This window comes from Camellia sinensis, chromosome 4, assembly GCF_055761805.1.
Source record: "Camellia sinensis isolate YWXY chromosome 4, ASM5576180v1, whole genome shotgun sequence".
Taxonomy (NCBI): Eukaryota; Viridiplantae; Streptophyta; class Magnoliopsida; order Ericales; family Theaceae; genus Camellia; species Camellia sinensis.
In genome coordinates, this window is record NC_138964.1 from 155398976 (window position 1) to 155411164 (window position 12189).

Consider the following 12189-nt stretch of genomic DNA (forward strand, 5'->3'; position numbering starts at 1 on the left):
GCGGTGTTGGGGAAGTTTGAGACTTGGATTTTTTTTTTGTTTTTTTTATAAAAAAACAAATTTTTTTGTAAAATTAAAAAAAATACATTCAAACAAAATATCACATCCAATTCCATAATTATTTTACTTTTTTTTTTATAAACGTCACATCCAATCACAAAAAAATCAAACTATCTTTCCAAACACCAAAATTGTTTTCTCCAACAATATCCTATAACTAAAAAAACCTACATAAAAATCCACTTTCCAAACACCCACATTATTTTAGTATGTTATTTTACTTTTTGGCTATTTTAGGATGCTAAAATTTTTGTATTTGCGAAGATAGTTTAATTTTTTGTAGTTGAATATGATATTTGTGAGATAAAAAGTAAAATGATTATGGGTTTGATGTGACATTTTGTCTTATTGACTATTTTTACTTATTTTGTCTTTTAACGCTATTTTAGCCAAAAAAACAAAAAAAAGTTACTTCCCAAACACCTTCTCACACGTATAATCCACATGGGGTCGTTTGGAAATTATGGTAAAAAGTCAATTTTTTGGGTTTTTAGATTTTTTTAACTAAAAAAGTCACTTTTTTTCCTCAAAACAATCTATTTTTTTGCTAAAACAGTCACAAAAAAAAGTCAAAAAATCAAAAAGTCAGATTTTTACCAATTTCTCAAAACACCACTTAGATAGGCAATATTTTACAAAAAAAAATTAGTTGGATCCATTTTTAAAAAATGTTATCCGAACATTTAATCATTTTAATTTTTTTTTTTAACATTGGTTATGATATTCTCATGTTACTAGGCTTCGTTTGGAATAGTCTTTTTAGTAACTTTTTGAATTTTTAGCTAAAATATGATGTAAAAATAATTAGTATATTTGGGATGACTTTTGATTTTTTACGAAAAAAATATGCAAAAAATAAAAAATAAAAAAAGAAATCTTTGACTTTTTTATATAAGTTATTAACTTTTTGATTTTTTTTTTTTTGACTTTTTAATTTTTAGGCTAAAAAGTGATATTGCCAAAACATATTTGGACAATTGACATTCTACATAAGCTCGAACCCAAATCTCCTCTTAAAAATGTAGAGATACAATTAGGGGTGTGTGTGATGCAGTTCGAGTGATTTAATAGTAAAATTATGAGGTGATTTGGAAAGTTGGTAAAAAGTTTATTTTTTTGCTTTTTTAGCTTATTTTATATTTTTGTAGGTAAGTTATGTGAGAGGTGATGTGATTCAAAATGGGTAAAATGCTGAGAGATGGCTTTTTACCAACTTCCCAAAAGACTCTTATAAATCGAATGATAGATTAGCGAATTGATAAATTGACAAATTGTAGTTTGAGCAGTTTTGGATGGATTGACAGATTAAAAAATATTCAAACCAATTATCAAGTTTTTGCATAATATATAACACTAACTTGCATAACATTTTGAGAAAATTGTTGAAAAGTCCAATCTAATGAAGGTATAAGGCATTAAGTCTAATGGATATTTTTTATTAGTGAAAGGTTCACAATTTGTGAAATGGTTTGGTGAGAGGTTTTATTGTTAGTTTTAGGAGACATCTTGTTTCCAATGTTACCCTTTAATTTATATGTTGACTTTTTTTTATCTGTTGACTTTTATTGACTATCTGTTCAAAAAATTTCTTATCTGTTCAATTTTTCTTATCTGTTCAATTTTTTCCTTATCTATTCAAATTTTTTTCCTACCTGTCCATATTTTTTCCTATTTGTTTAATTTTTTTCCTTATCTATTTAAAATTATATGTTCAATTTCTTATCTGTTTAATTTTTTTTTTACCTATTTAATTTTTTTATCTGTTCAAATTTAAAACATATTTTATTATCTGTTCAAATTTTTTTCTCTTTATCTCTCTCATCCTTATCTGTTCAACACAAAAATAAAAACACAAAAACAAAAAATTATCTGTTTGATTTTGATCGTCGTCGTCGTCATCATCATCATCATTATTAAACAACAATAACAACAACACTACCACCACCACCACCCTTATCTGTTACAATACCAAGCCAATCCAAACCCTATTTGTTCAATTTTTTTCTATCTGTTAAAATCTCTCTCTCTTTCTCTCTCTCTCTCTCTCTCTCACACACACACACACACTCATATAATCTATTTCATCATTATCTTCGTCAACAACAACTAAAAAAAATTAAAAATAAAATAAAATTGAACATATCTCAAGTTTGAGAAATACACCATTGAACAAGAACTAGAAAATAAAAATAAAAATGATGACGAACTATGATGATACTCTACAAATATCAACACTTACTGTACATATACATATATACGTACATACATAGATAAATAGAGAGTACAGATTCATCATAGAGAAACATGAGCGCAGATTCATCATAGAGAAACATGAAGCACAAATTATTTCTCTTTCTTCAATAGTCGGCCTTGTTGATGACGTCCTAATGAGTCGCCGTAAATAAGAAATGACAGATTAGCTAGCGTGAGGGAAAGAGAGAAATAACACTTTTGAATGAGAGCGAGTAGAGAGAATGGTGGGGGGGCATGTAACACTTTTTTGACTTTGATGGTTTTGCAAATGGTAATGGCAAATGAATTGGTGTGACAGAGGGCGAGTGAGTGATCGTGTCTTGGATCTTGAATCTCAAATCTTGGATCTTGGATTTGAGTGATAGCGTTGTTGATCTTGTGCGCTCCACTGTGGTTAAGATTCTCTATTTTCAAATAAATTTTTGATCCACTAAAATGAGGGCTCTGCCGTGAGGTGGTGGATGGATCCGACTAATGAGACACAATAAGAGTTGAAAAACTAGTGGTCCGCCGTGCATCGTTAGCGGATGGTGGATAAAGTGGTTATGGTACTATTAGTTGCTCAACAGTGGCACTGCTTGCTCCTCCTATGGCGGCGATCTAAGGTTCAGTAATGGTGTTGTGGGAGAGATCTAGGGTTTGGTGCATAAAAAAAGAGAAAATAAGATATGGAGAGAGAGAGAGAGATATGAGGATTAAGGGAGAGAGAGAGAATGAGAGAGGGTTTGGTTGAAATGAGATTTCAACAATTAATTTGTTGAATACGTAGAGACAGGCACACATATGTATGTAGAATGGGCAGTTTGGTCTTTCGGTAGAAACTAGAGGTGGTCACGGATCGGATTTATGCGGTTTACGGTTTGGTTTTGACCTGCCTGCATCTATGCGATTTGGGAAAAAGTCAACCCGCAACTGCCCGCAGTGCAGTTTACGGTTTGTGCAGATAAGGTTCACGGATGTGCGGGCAGTTGCAGATGGCTTCCGTTTTGGACTTTTTTTCTTTAACAGTCTATGAAGAATAGATTCAATTAATCAACACAATGTTTTGTAATAGATTCAGGCCTCGTTTGGCAACCAAACTTTTTAGCCAAAAAGTCAAAAAGTTATTAGCTAAAAAGCCAATAATCTATACCAAAAAGTCAAAGATTCTATTTTCTCTCTACTTTTTGCACATCTTTTTCGTAAAAAACCAAAAAGTCATCCCAAACATACTAATTTTTTTTTAGCTCATATTTTAGCCAAATAGCAAAAAAGTTACTAAATTAGCATGTGTCTCAAATGAGGCCTCAATTTCTGATTCAATTTCAATTAATTTAACAATCTAACAAATTTAATTTCAAAATAAATTAAAATTCAATAATAGATTCAATTAATCAAACAATGTTTTTGTACAAGTCCATGAAGAACAACAACCAATTCAATTTCAGATTCAATCAAATAAAATATAAACAAATTCTGTAAAAAATTCAATAACAGATTCAATTAATCAAACAAAGATTAATATCATCATTAAACACAGATATTAATAACATATTGAATTAATCAAACAAGGATTAATATCATTATCAAACACAAATATCAACAACAGATTCAAAGATGAACATATATCATCATCAAACACTACCTATTGTTGCCTTAAAAACAACTGTAGATCTTGTAAATTTGCATCTTGTGGGAGAGAGAGAGAGAGAGAAAGAGAGAGAGAGAGAGACAGAGAAACACTTAGCTGAGAGTTGTCGGAGAGAGAGAGAGTTGATCTTGCGAAAGTCGATCGGGGAGAGAGAGAAGAAAGAGTGAGAGAAGATCTTACGAAAATGGATCTTGCGATGACGGATTAGTCGATCGATGGATCAGGATCTTGCGAAGGTCTTGCGAAGGTAGATCGGTCGATTAGTGAGAGTTGTCGAAGACACAGAGTGGAGGTCGATCGGTAAGTGAGAGAAGATGGAAGAATGAAAAACATAGAAGGAAAATGACCGAGAGAAGAGAGCTAGGGATTAGGATTAGGGTTTGGTTTATTTGGGCAGCACAACCAAAAATATATAGGATATAGATCATAGATGAACAGTCTAGGTATTTTCTTTTTTTTAAAAAAAAAATATATATATATATATTCTAAGTGTGGACGGGTCGTGACGATTGTAGGTCAAACCCACACCCCGTTTGCAACCCGAATAATTGTTATATTCCAAACTGCACCCAACTTTGTGAAACCAAAACTGCCCACATGTGTGCGGTCGGTTCGGGTAGGGCAGTTTGTGCGAGTCGGATAACCTGCTGCCTAACCTTATTAGAAACTTGTCTTTATGGACAAAATAATTTAACGAACTGTTAGACCGAAAAAGTTCAAAATTGGACTTTTGGACTAAACGCTCTAATATTTTTTACGTATATAACACAAACTAAGTTTTTATATGTATAACTATTAATTTGTAATAAATTTCACATATTAAATCTATCTCACACTCATTTTTACTTTAATATTTTATTTTAGGTTAACAAATATATATGTATTAACTATAGCGGAGCGGAACAATTTCAAAGATGGATTATAAATTTTAAAATTTAAACTGCGGTTAATGATTAGAATAGTGCGAATTAATACGGATTGATGCGACTGTAACGGATTGAGCGGAGCAGTTTCAAAAATGAATTATAAATTTTAAAATTTAAAACTACGATTAGTGAATAGAATAGTGCAAATTGATGCGATTATAACGGATTAAACAATATTTTACTCAGTCTTAAATACAGTTCACTTGTCAACTTTCTTTCCTCATATCTTTTGTAAGACTAAAGTTTTATTTGACAAGTGACTATGTTAGATAAAAAGCTTTAAAAATAAAAAAATAATAACAACTTAACTCATATAAAAATAAAAAAAATATTTTTTCATATTGCTTTGTATTTTTTTAAAAAATAAAAAATTGAAAAAATCTTTTTTAAATATATTATTTTGTTCATCTTATATTTTAATAAAAAAATATTAAAAAAGCCACTTGTCAAACAGAACTTGAATCACTGATGCGGGGGCAGAACAAATTTGCCATAGCAAGTCACAAACACCAAAAAGCCATACGGTAGAAAGCAAAATAACCATTTGGATTTTAGGGAAATGAGCATCTAAGTGGAGACCATCAGGGAAAAAGAGGATGAAGATAGCATTCCTCCTCCATGTGCTTTCCTATTATACAACAAAATCCAAAACATAGAAAAGACAAATGAAAATCTCAAAAGTAATTAACTCCCTTGTTTAACATTTTTTCATTGTAGGTTTCTTAATTAATTAAAAATTATTTGATTCTCATAATATTATGTGGTATTATAATATTTTTTGATTAATAAAAAATCATAATACATATTAAATTAGTTGTTCTTTACCTCCTAATTATTAATAAAGATGAGTCATAATATATGCAAATTTTTTTACTGTTAGTTTGAAGCGCCACATAAATATGATATTATGCAACTACTGATTATTACCCCAAAAACTATAAGTGAAAAAACAAAAAAACACAAAAACAAAAAAACAATTGTGCGCTACTTACTTGACACCTCTCCCTCTCTTGTCAATTTTCTTGATCATGTATGGATAGAGGCTAAAGGGAGTATTTTTCTTTGTCATTTATGCATCCCAATTATTTTAAGTGTGATTTATATTTCATTAATTTTATATTTACATCATAAATTTTATTTTGAAGATAGATTTCAGGACATTAATTAATGGTACATAACATTTTTCTTTTGCAAATGAAAAACACAATAGTGATTTGACGGTATTATTTAACTAGTAATGATCCATATAATCCCACACAATCAAAAGTTAATTATAAATAGAGAAATCTTCGACACATATTAACAGGTCCGGCCTTGAGATTTTCGGGCCTAAAGTCAATAATCAACTAATAAATTTTTGGGGCTCTTCACATTTTTTTTTTCATTAAATGAAAAAAAAAGAAAAAAAATATGAAGATAAAAGACAAAAAATTTGTGTCAAAATCACAAAAAATACTTAGTATTACATCACAACAATTAATAAGTGTCGCTTGATCCTCACTCTTCTTGCATTTTTAGAAGCAAATAAATTAATCATACTTGCATAATCTAGTTTTTTTGCAAAATCATTTTCAATGGATAACAATGCTAATTATTTTAAATGGGTCTTTCAATTTTTTAATGGGTCAATTTATTTTTAGTTTGGGTCTTCCTTAATTTTTTTTTTGATTTAAAATATACCTAATATATTACAATAAACTAATAGGAGGACCCTTTTTTGGGTTTATTTTCGATGGATAACAATGTTAATTTTTTTGAATGGGCCTTTTAATTTTTTAATGGGTCAATTTATTTTAAGTTAGTTTGAGCATTCTTTAATTTTTTTTTTTAAACTTAAAACATACCTAATATATTACACTAAACCATAATAGAAGGGGCCCATTTTTTGGATCTATTTTGAGGGACCTTACGCCATGGCCTTGTTGGCCCATTCCCAGGGCCGGCCCTGCATATTAATTAGTAAGAAAAGTACAATATAATGTTAATATCATACCATCATTGATACTGCTGTCTAATAATAATCATATAATTATGATTAATTTCACCATGTATATGTGGCGATTATATAATTATATTGAAGTGAGTAGTTGCATTTCAAAGGTAGAGTTCACACTTTCATATATACATTTATTATTAATTGATAATATCACATATCAATAACGACGTGTATTTCTGTTATATTGAATTTTTATTCATTAGTTACATTCAACATGTCTAAAGACAGTTCAAGCATTAATCATTAAATCATTTAACGTGTTACCTAAAAACTTGAGGGTTTGTTTCTTTTCTTTCCTTTTTTTTTTGGAAAAAAAGAAGAAGTTATTTTAAAGGCCAATGTAAAATAATATCTCATTTTGATGATTAACTTAAAATCTCAAAAAACTTTAAACTGCTCTGATTAAGTGTGACATTTAATCAACATGTTCGTAAAAGCTCAACTTGATGGACAATTTTGATGATCATATTAAGTGGGGCACACCACGTGCATGTCATGTGAGGCCTAATGCTGTAAGCAAATAACATTCCAATTGGGGGAGATGATGATGATAATGATGTGGTGATCTTTGGGATTTCAAAGTGACAAAAATATGTAACATTCTTGGTTTTTGAGGAAACATTGCATGGTGAGGGGGGTGCCATCATGTGTAGTAATAATGGCATCACTGTTCCTTATATTATTACAAATCCCATTTGGTATTTGATTAGGACCCCCAATTCCAAAGTGAATGTAAGTTGAGCTTTGAACAAGCATCAAATGACCCTGCCCAAGCCCAACTTACTCAACCCAAAATTTATAGTTTAGCTAATATTGTTTCTTGATATTAGTTGTCTTTATTGTCTTGTTTGGGGATAGATTATTTTAATATTTTTTTAATTTTTTACAAAAAAATATCCAGAAAAATAAAAAAAATGACATGACAATTTATAATGACTTTTTGACTTTTTAATTAAAATATATAGTTGATAAACGAGACCTTAGTAAAGGCATAATCAACATATTGCAAAAGTTATAGTTCAATGAAATAGTTGTATTGGGTAACAAAAAATTTAATTTTTTATTTTTAAAATTATACTTGTCATGTATTATTTTTAAGATAAATATTATTTAATTTATAATTTTAATATTTGTTCAATCTTTTTTTTTTTTGGCATGAATTATCTGCTTTGTTCAATATGAATAGTTTAAACCAGTAACACGATTCCAAAATGGACTCAATTCCAAAATGGACTCAATAATGTGCCAATTGAACCCCTCTAATCCGACTAAGGACCTAAGAGAAGCATCATTCGGATAAAACTATTCTCCACATTTGATTCTCATTCATTAAGGAGGTTGTGCGGGGGGATGGCTTGGGTATTAAAACAGAAGGATTGCTAAAGATTTATAATTTTGAATTTACAATTCACTCAAACTGACATTGCAAAGTAATAGAATTTTACATAGTTAAGTTTGTGATAAGTTGTCATGCCATTATAGGTAAAGAATCTCAACTTTATAATAAAATAAAAAAGGCATTTGTATTAATATTACTTGCATTAAAAGTGATTGCAGTGAAGTTAAAACTCAAATTAGCACATTTATCCACTTTTTATGATTGCAACAAACAACTCAAGCATTGATTATCCTCAACCAAGTAGAATTGTTGAAAATTGAGGAAAACTAGTAACCAATTAATATCTGATGAATTAATGGCCGAGAATAAGAGGTTAACTATAAGTGATCTTCCTATTTTATTTTATTCACTTTTTGATAAAATTGTGACATGTATAAATTTGGTTTTTTCTAATATTTAATTTTTTTTTTTATTTAAAATAATCATACTTGAGTACTATTAATGTGTAATTTACGCAACTCCATGGAAAATTAATTTAGAGCCGGTGTTTTATAAATGAAAATGACATCATCAAATAATGTGACTAGTCCTATGTATGATAGATACTACATTAGCCTCCGTTTGGGAAGTGGGTTGGCTTTTTTGCTTTTTTGGCTATTTTAGCCTAGGATAAAAGCTTGGCTTGGGAATGACTTTTTGGCTTTTTTAATTTTTTTGTGAAAGAAGAGTGTAATAATTATGGGTTAGATGTAATGTTTTATTTGTTGTGGCTAAAATAGCTTATTTTGTCTTTTGTGACTAAAATAGTTAAAAAAGCTCTTGCCAAACAGAGTAAAATAGCGTACCTAGTATAATTGTTTCTCTTAAAACAAACATTTACTTTTAAAAAAAAAAAAAAATTCAAATATAGATATTTGATTGATTAAGTCTGTATTAGGTATGGAAAAAGGAAAAAATGTATAAAATTAAATGAAATGTAAGTATATTTTATTTACATTTTACCTATCTTTTTTCTATTTCTTGATATACTTATATTTTACATAATTTTATAATATTTTTTTTCAAATTTCTTAACCAACCACGATGTAAGAGAAAAAACCAAAGGCAGTCATTTTCTGTGGTGGTGACATACTGGTCCATTGGACCCTTTTCCTTTCTTTATCATTATCATGTTTGGAAGAAAGTTTCTACACACGCTCAATTTTTCTTTACACCCGCCTCATCCATTTGTATATTGTACCTTGTGAATCAACACTTGTACATATGAGTGTTCAAGAGAAAAACAAGTGTATTTTGAACTTTGAAATGAGCAATTCTATTCACACAGCATATATAATCTCAATATACATTATTTAGGCGGTACAGATATTAACTTTTCAACAAAAATTAGTTATTCAAATGTCAATAATTGAACTTTTTATATTTTTTTTTGGGTACAAAAGTTAGGCCTCGTTTAGTAACATACTATTTTAATAACTTTTTAGTTTTTTAGCTAAAATATGAGATAAAAAAAATTAATATGTTTGGAATGATTTTTTGATTTTTTATGAAAAGATGTACAAAAAATAGAGGAAAAATGAAATCTTTGACGTTTTGATATATGTTATATAGACTTCTTAATTTTTTTAGTAAGTTTTTGACTTTTAATTTAAAACTTCTGCATGTCAAAAGAGGCCACATATCGGAATATTACTAAAATAAAATATGTGCACATAAAAAATTATCTTTGGAAATAGTTTTTGTAGAGTCAAATTACCAAAAACACCCCATGTTATGATTTGCCATCATGTCCCCCCCCCCCCCCCCATTGAATGTGGCTTTTAGTGGAACTGTTTCCCATTATCACCCCAAGATTGTGATGGTGTGTGTCCTCATCTCCAATGATGTTCACATTGCAACTACTGATGATATAGATCGATTTTAAACCTCCTGTTTTTAAGGCTTATCTCAACTTGGAAATGATAGCTCAATTTACACAATGTATATGCACTTTTCTACTAATCAATACTTTGTATTTTCATCAAACTTCGACAACGATTCTCTAAAAATGAAAATCCAATACATAAAAGCTCACAATGTGTCATGTCTTATAGCTTGGACTAAAATTTGGTTGCTATCAATCATAAACATAGATATATATCAAGATATAGACAGGAACCAAATTACTTGTATCTAGTCAAGAAAAATTCACATGATACTTTATTTTTTTTCATTTTCTAATAAACACAAAAAAAATTGGTTTTGGCAATTATTTCCAAAAACTATTTTCTATTTTGTTTTAAAACAACCCACTTTTGAGAAACATCTATTTTCGTGTAGAAAAAAGAAGAGTTTTTCAAAAATTTTAATAATTATTTTTATTTCTAAAAATAATAAAACAAAAGGGAAGAAAACAAAAAGCACAGCCAAATAAATTTTGCTTTTGTCTAAGACATTGAAAATTAATGTCACTTAGAATCAAATGTTTCATCCTTGCTTTTCTTATTGGTGTTAGAGATATCAAAAATTTTGTCAAAATACACTCAACATGGGTACACGTGTATTTTGGTGAAAACTTTTATGTTGTGATTAGTTTATGAATTAGCAGAGCGAAAAATTGAAATATAAGTTAGGGGTTTTTTGGAGTGTCATTTTTGTCTTTTTGGACTAAAAAATTGAAGTTGAAAATATAGATGTTTGGGTTAATTTTTTGACTTTTTATGAAAAAATATGTAATAAAAAATTATAAAAATTGATTTGTAGAGAAAAATTCGAATTGGGAGTTATGCAGTTATAATTGTCGACTTTTGGTGAATAGTGTTAACTTTTTAACTTTTTGAGTAACTTTTTAATTTTTTAACTTTTTTATAAATTCCCAAACTTGGCCTTAATTAAAAAAAAAGTCTTATTTTATTTTCTCTCCACAAATTTGTAATTCACATCGGATTTTCTCACTTTTTCATTTGGTTTTAGCTAGTTTTTGGAACACTCTCTCTCTCTCTCTCTCTCTCTCTCAAAATATATTTTGAGATTCCAACCACATGGAGAACATTTCTAGCATAATAGGTCATTTTTTTTAAGAATAAAGCTTGGGACCCCCAGTGGGGGTGCTGGGGGTCCATTGTGATTGGTTGAAAAAACTGTTTTTTTTTTTTTTTTTTTTTTTTTTTTTTTCTTTGTGTTTGGCCATTGGCAGCCCCCCATGTGGCACTGGGGGTGCTGGGGGTGCCAAAATGGTGGGGGTCTGTAGCATTTCCGTTTTTTTTTTTTTTTGGGTAAATAGAAATCTGGACCTTTTCTTGATTTGTGTGTCATCCTTGTCCATGCTAATCTTCTCTCTATTGTTCCAATTTTATGGGATGTTTAGGCCAAATTTGGGAAGACTAAAAAAGTGCACTTTTTGTCTTTTTGGACTAAAAAATTGAGGTTGAAAATATGGATGTTTGGGTTAACTTTTTGACTTTTTATTGAAAAATGTGTAATAAAAAATTGTAAAAATTGATTTGTAGGGAAAAATTTGAATTGGGAGTTGTGCAGCCGTAATTGTTGACTTTTGGTGAATAGTGTTAACTTTTTAGCTTTTTGAGTAACTTTTTGACTTTTTGACTTTTTTGAATCTTCCCAAACTTGGCCTAAATCAGGAAGTAATGGAATAATTGCGCCAGATCAGTAGCTTTGGGCCCAGCACTTAATTCAAAACGGCCTAAAAGAAGAAGCCCAAGCCCACAACTTTAAAACCCAATGGGCCTTTGGTGAAGTACATTGAAAAGACTAAGCGACCAATTTTAGCTTGGGCTGTCAATCCAGGCTTCGACCTATGAAAGGTTCAAACTGTGTAAGGGCTTTTGGTGCAATTGGAAAAATACCAGGCCTAGGGTTCATTTTTGGAACTGAATTAGAACTGTTAATTTTGGAATTACTAAATTCTTTGAATTGCATATCTTATTCAACGTTTGAATTGACCTACGATTATGAGGATTTGATAAATAAATAAAAAAAAATTCAA

General features: G+C 29.6%; 1 non-coding gene across 1 annotated transcript; it reads right to left on the reverse strand.

Moving 5' to 3' along the window:
- Positions 1-11464: 11464 nt before the first annotated feature.
- LOC145789980 (U6 spliceosomal RNA) lies at positions 11465-11567 on the reverse strand. The gene has a single exon (XR_014328535.1). It is a non-coding gene; the product is annotated as a U6 spliceosomal RNA (small nuclear RNA).
- Positions 11568-12189: the final 622 nt, after the last annotated feature.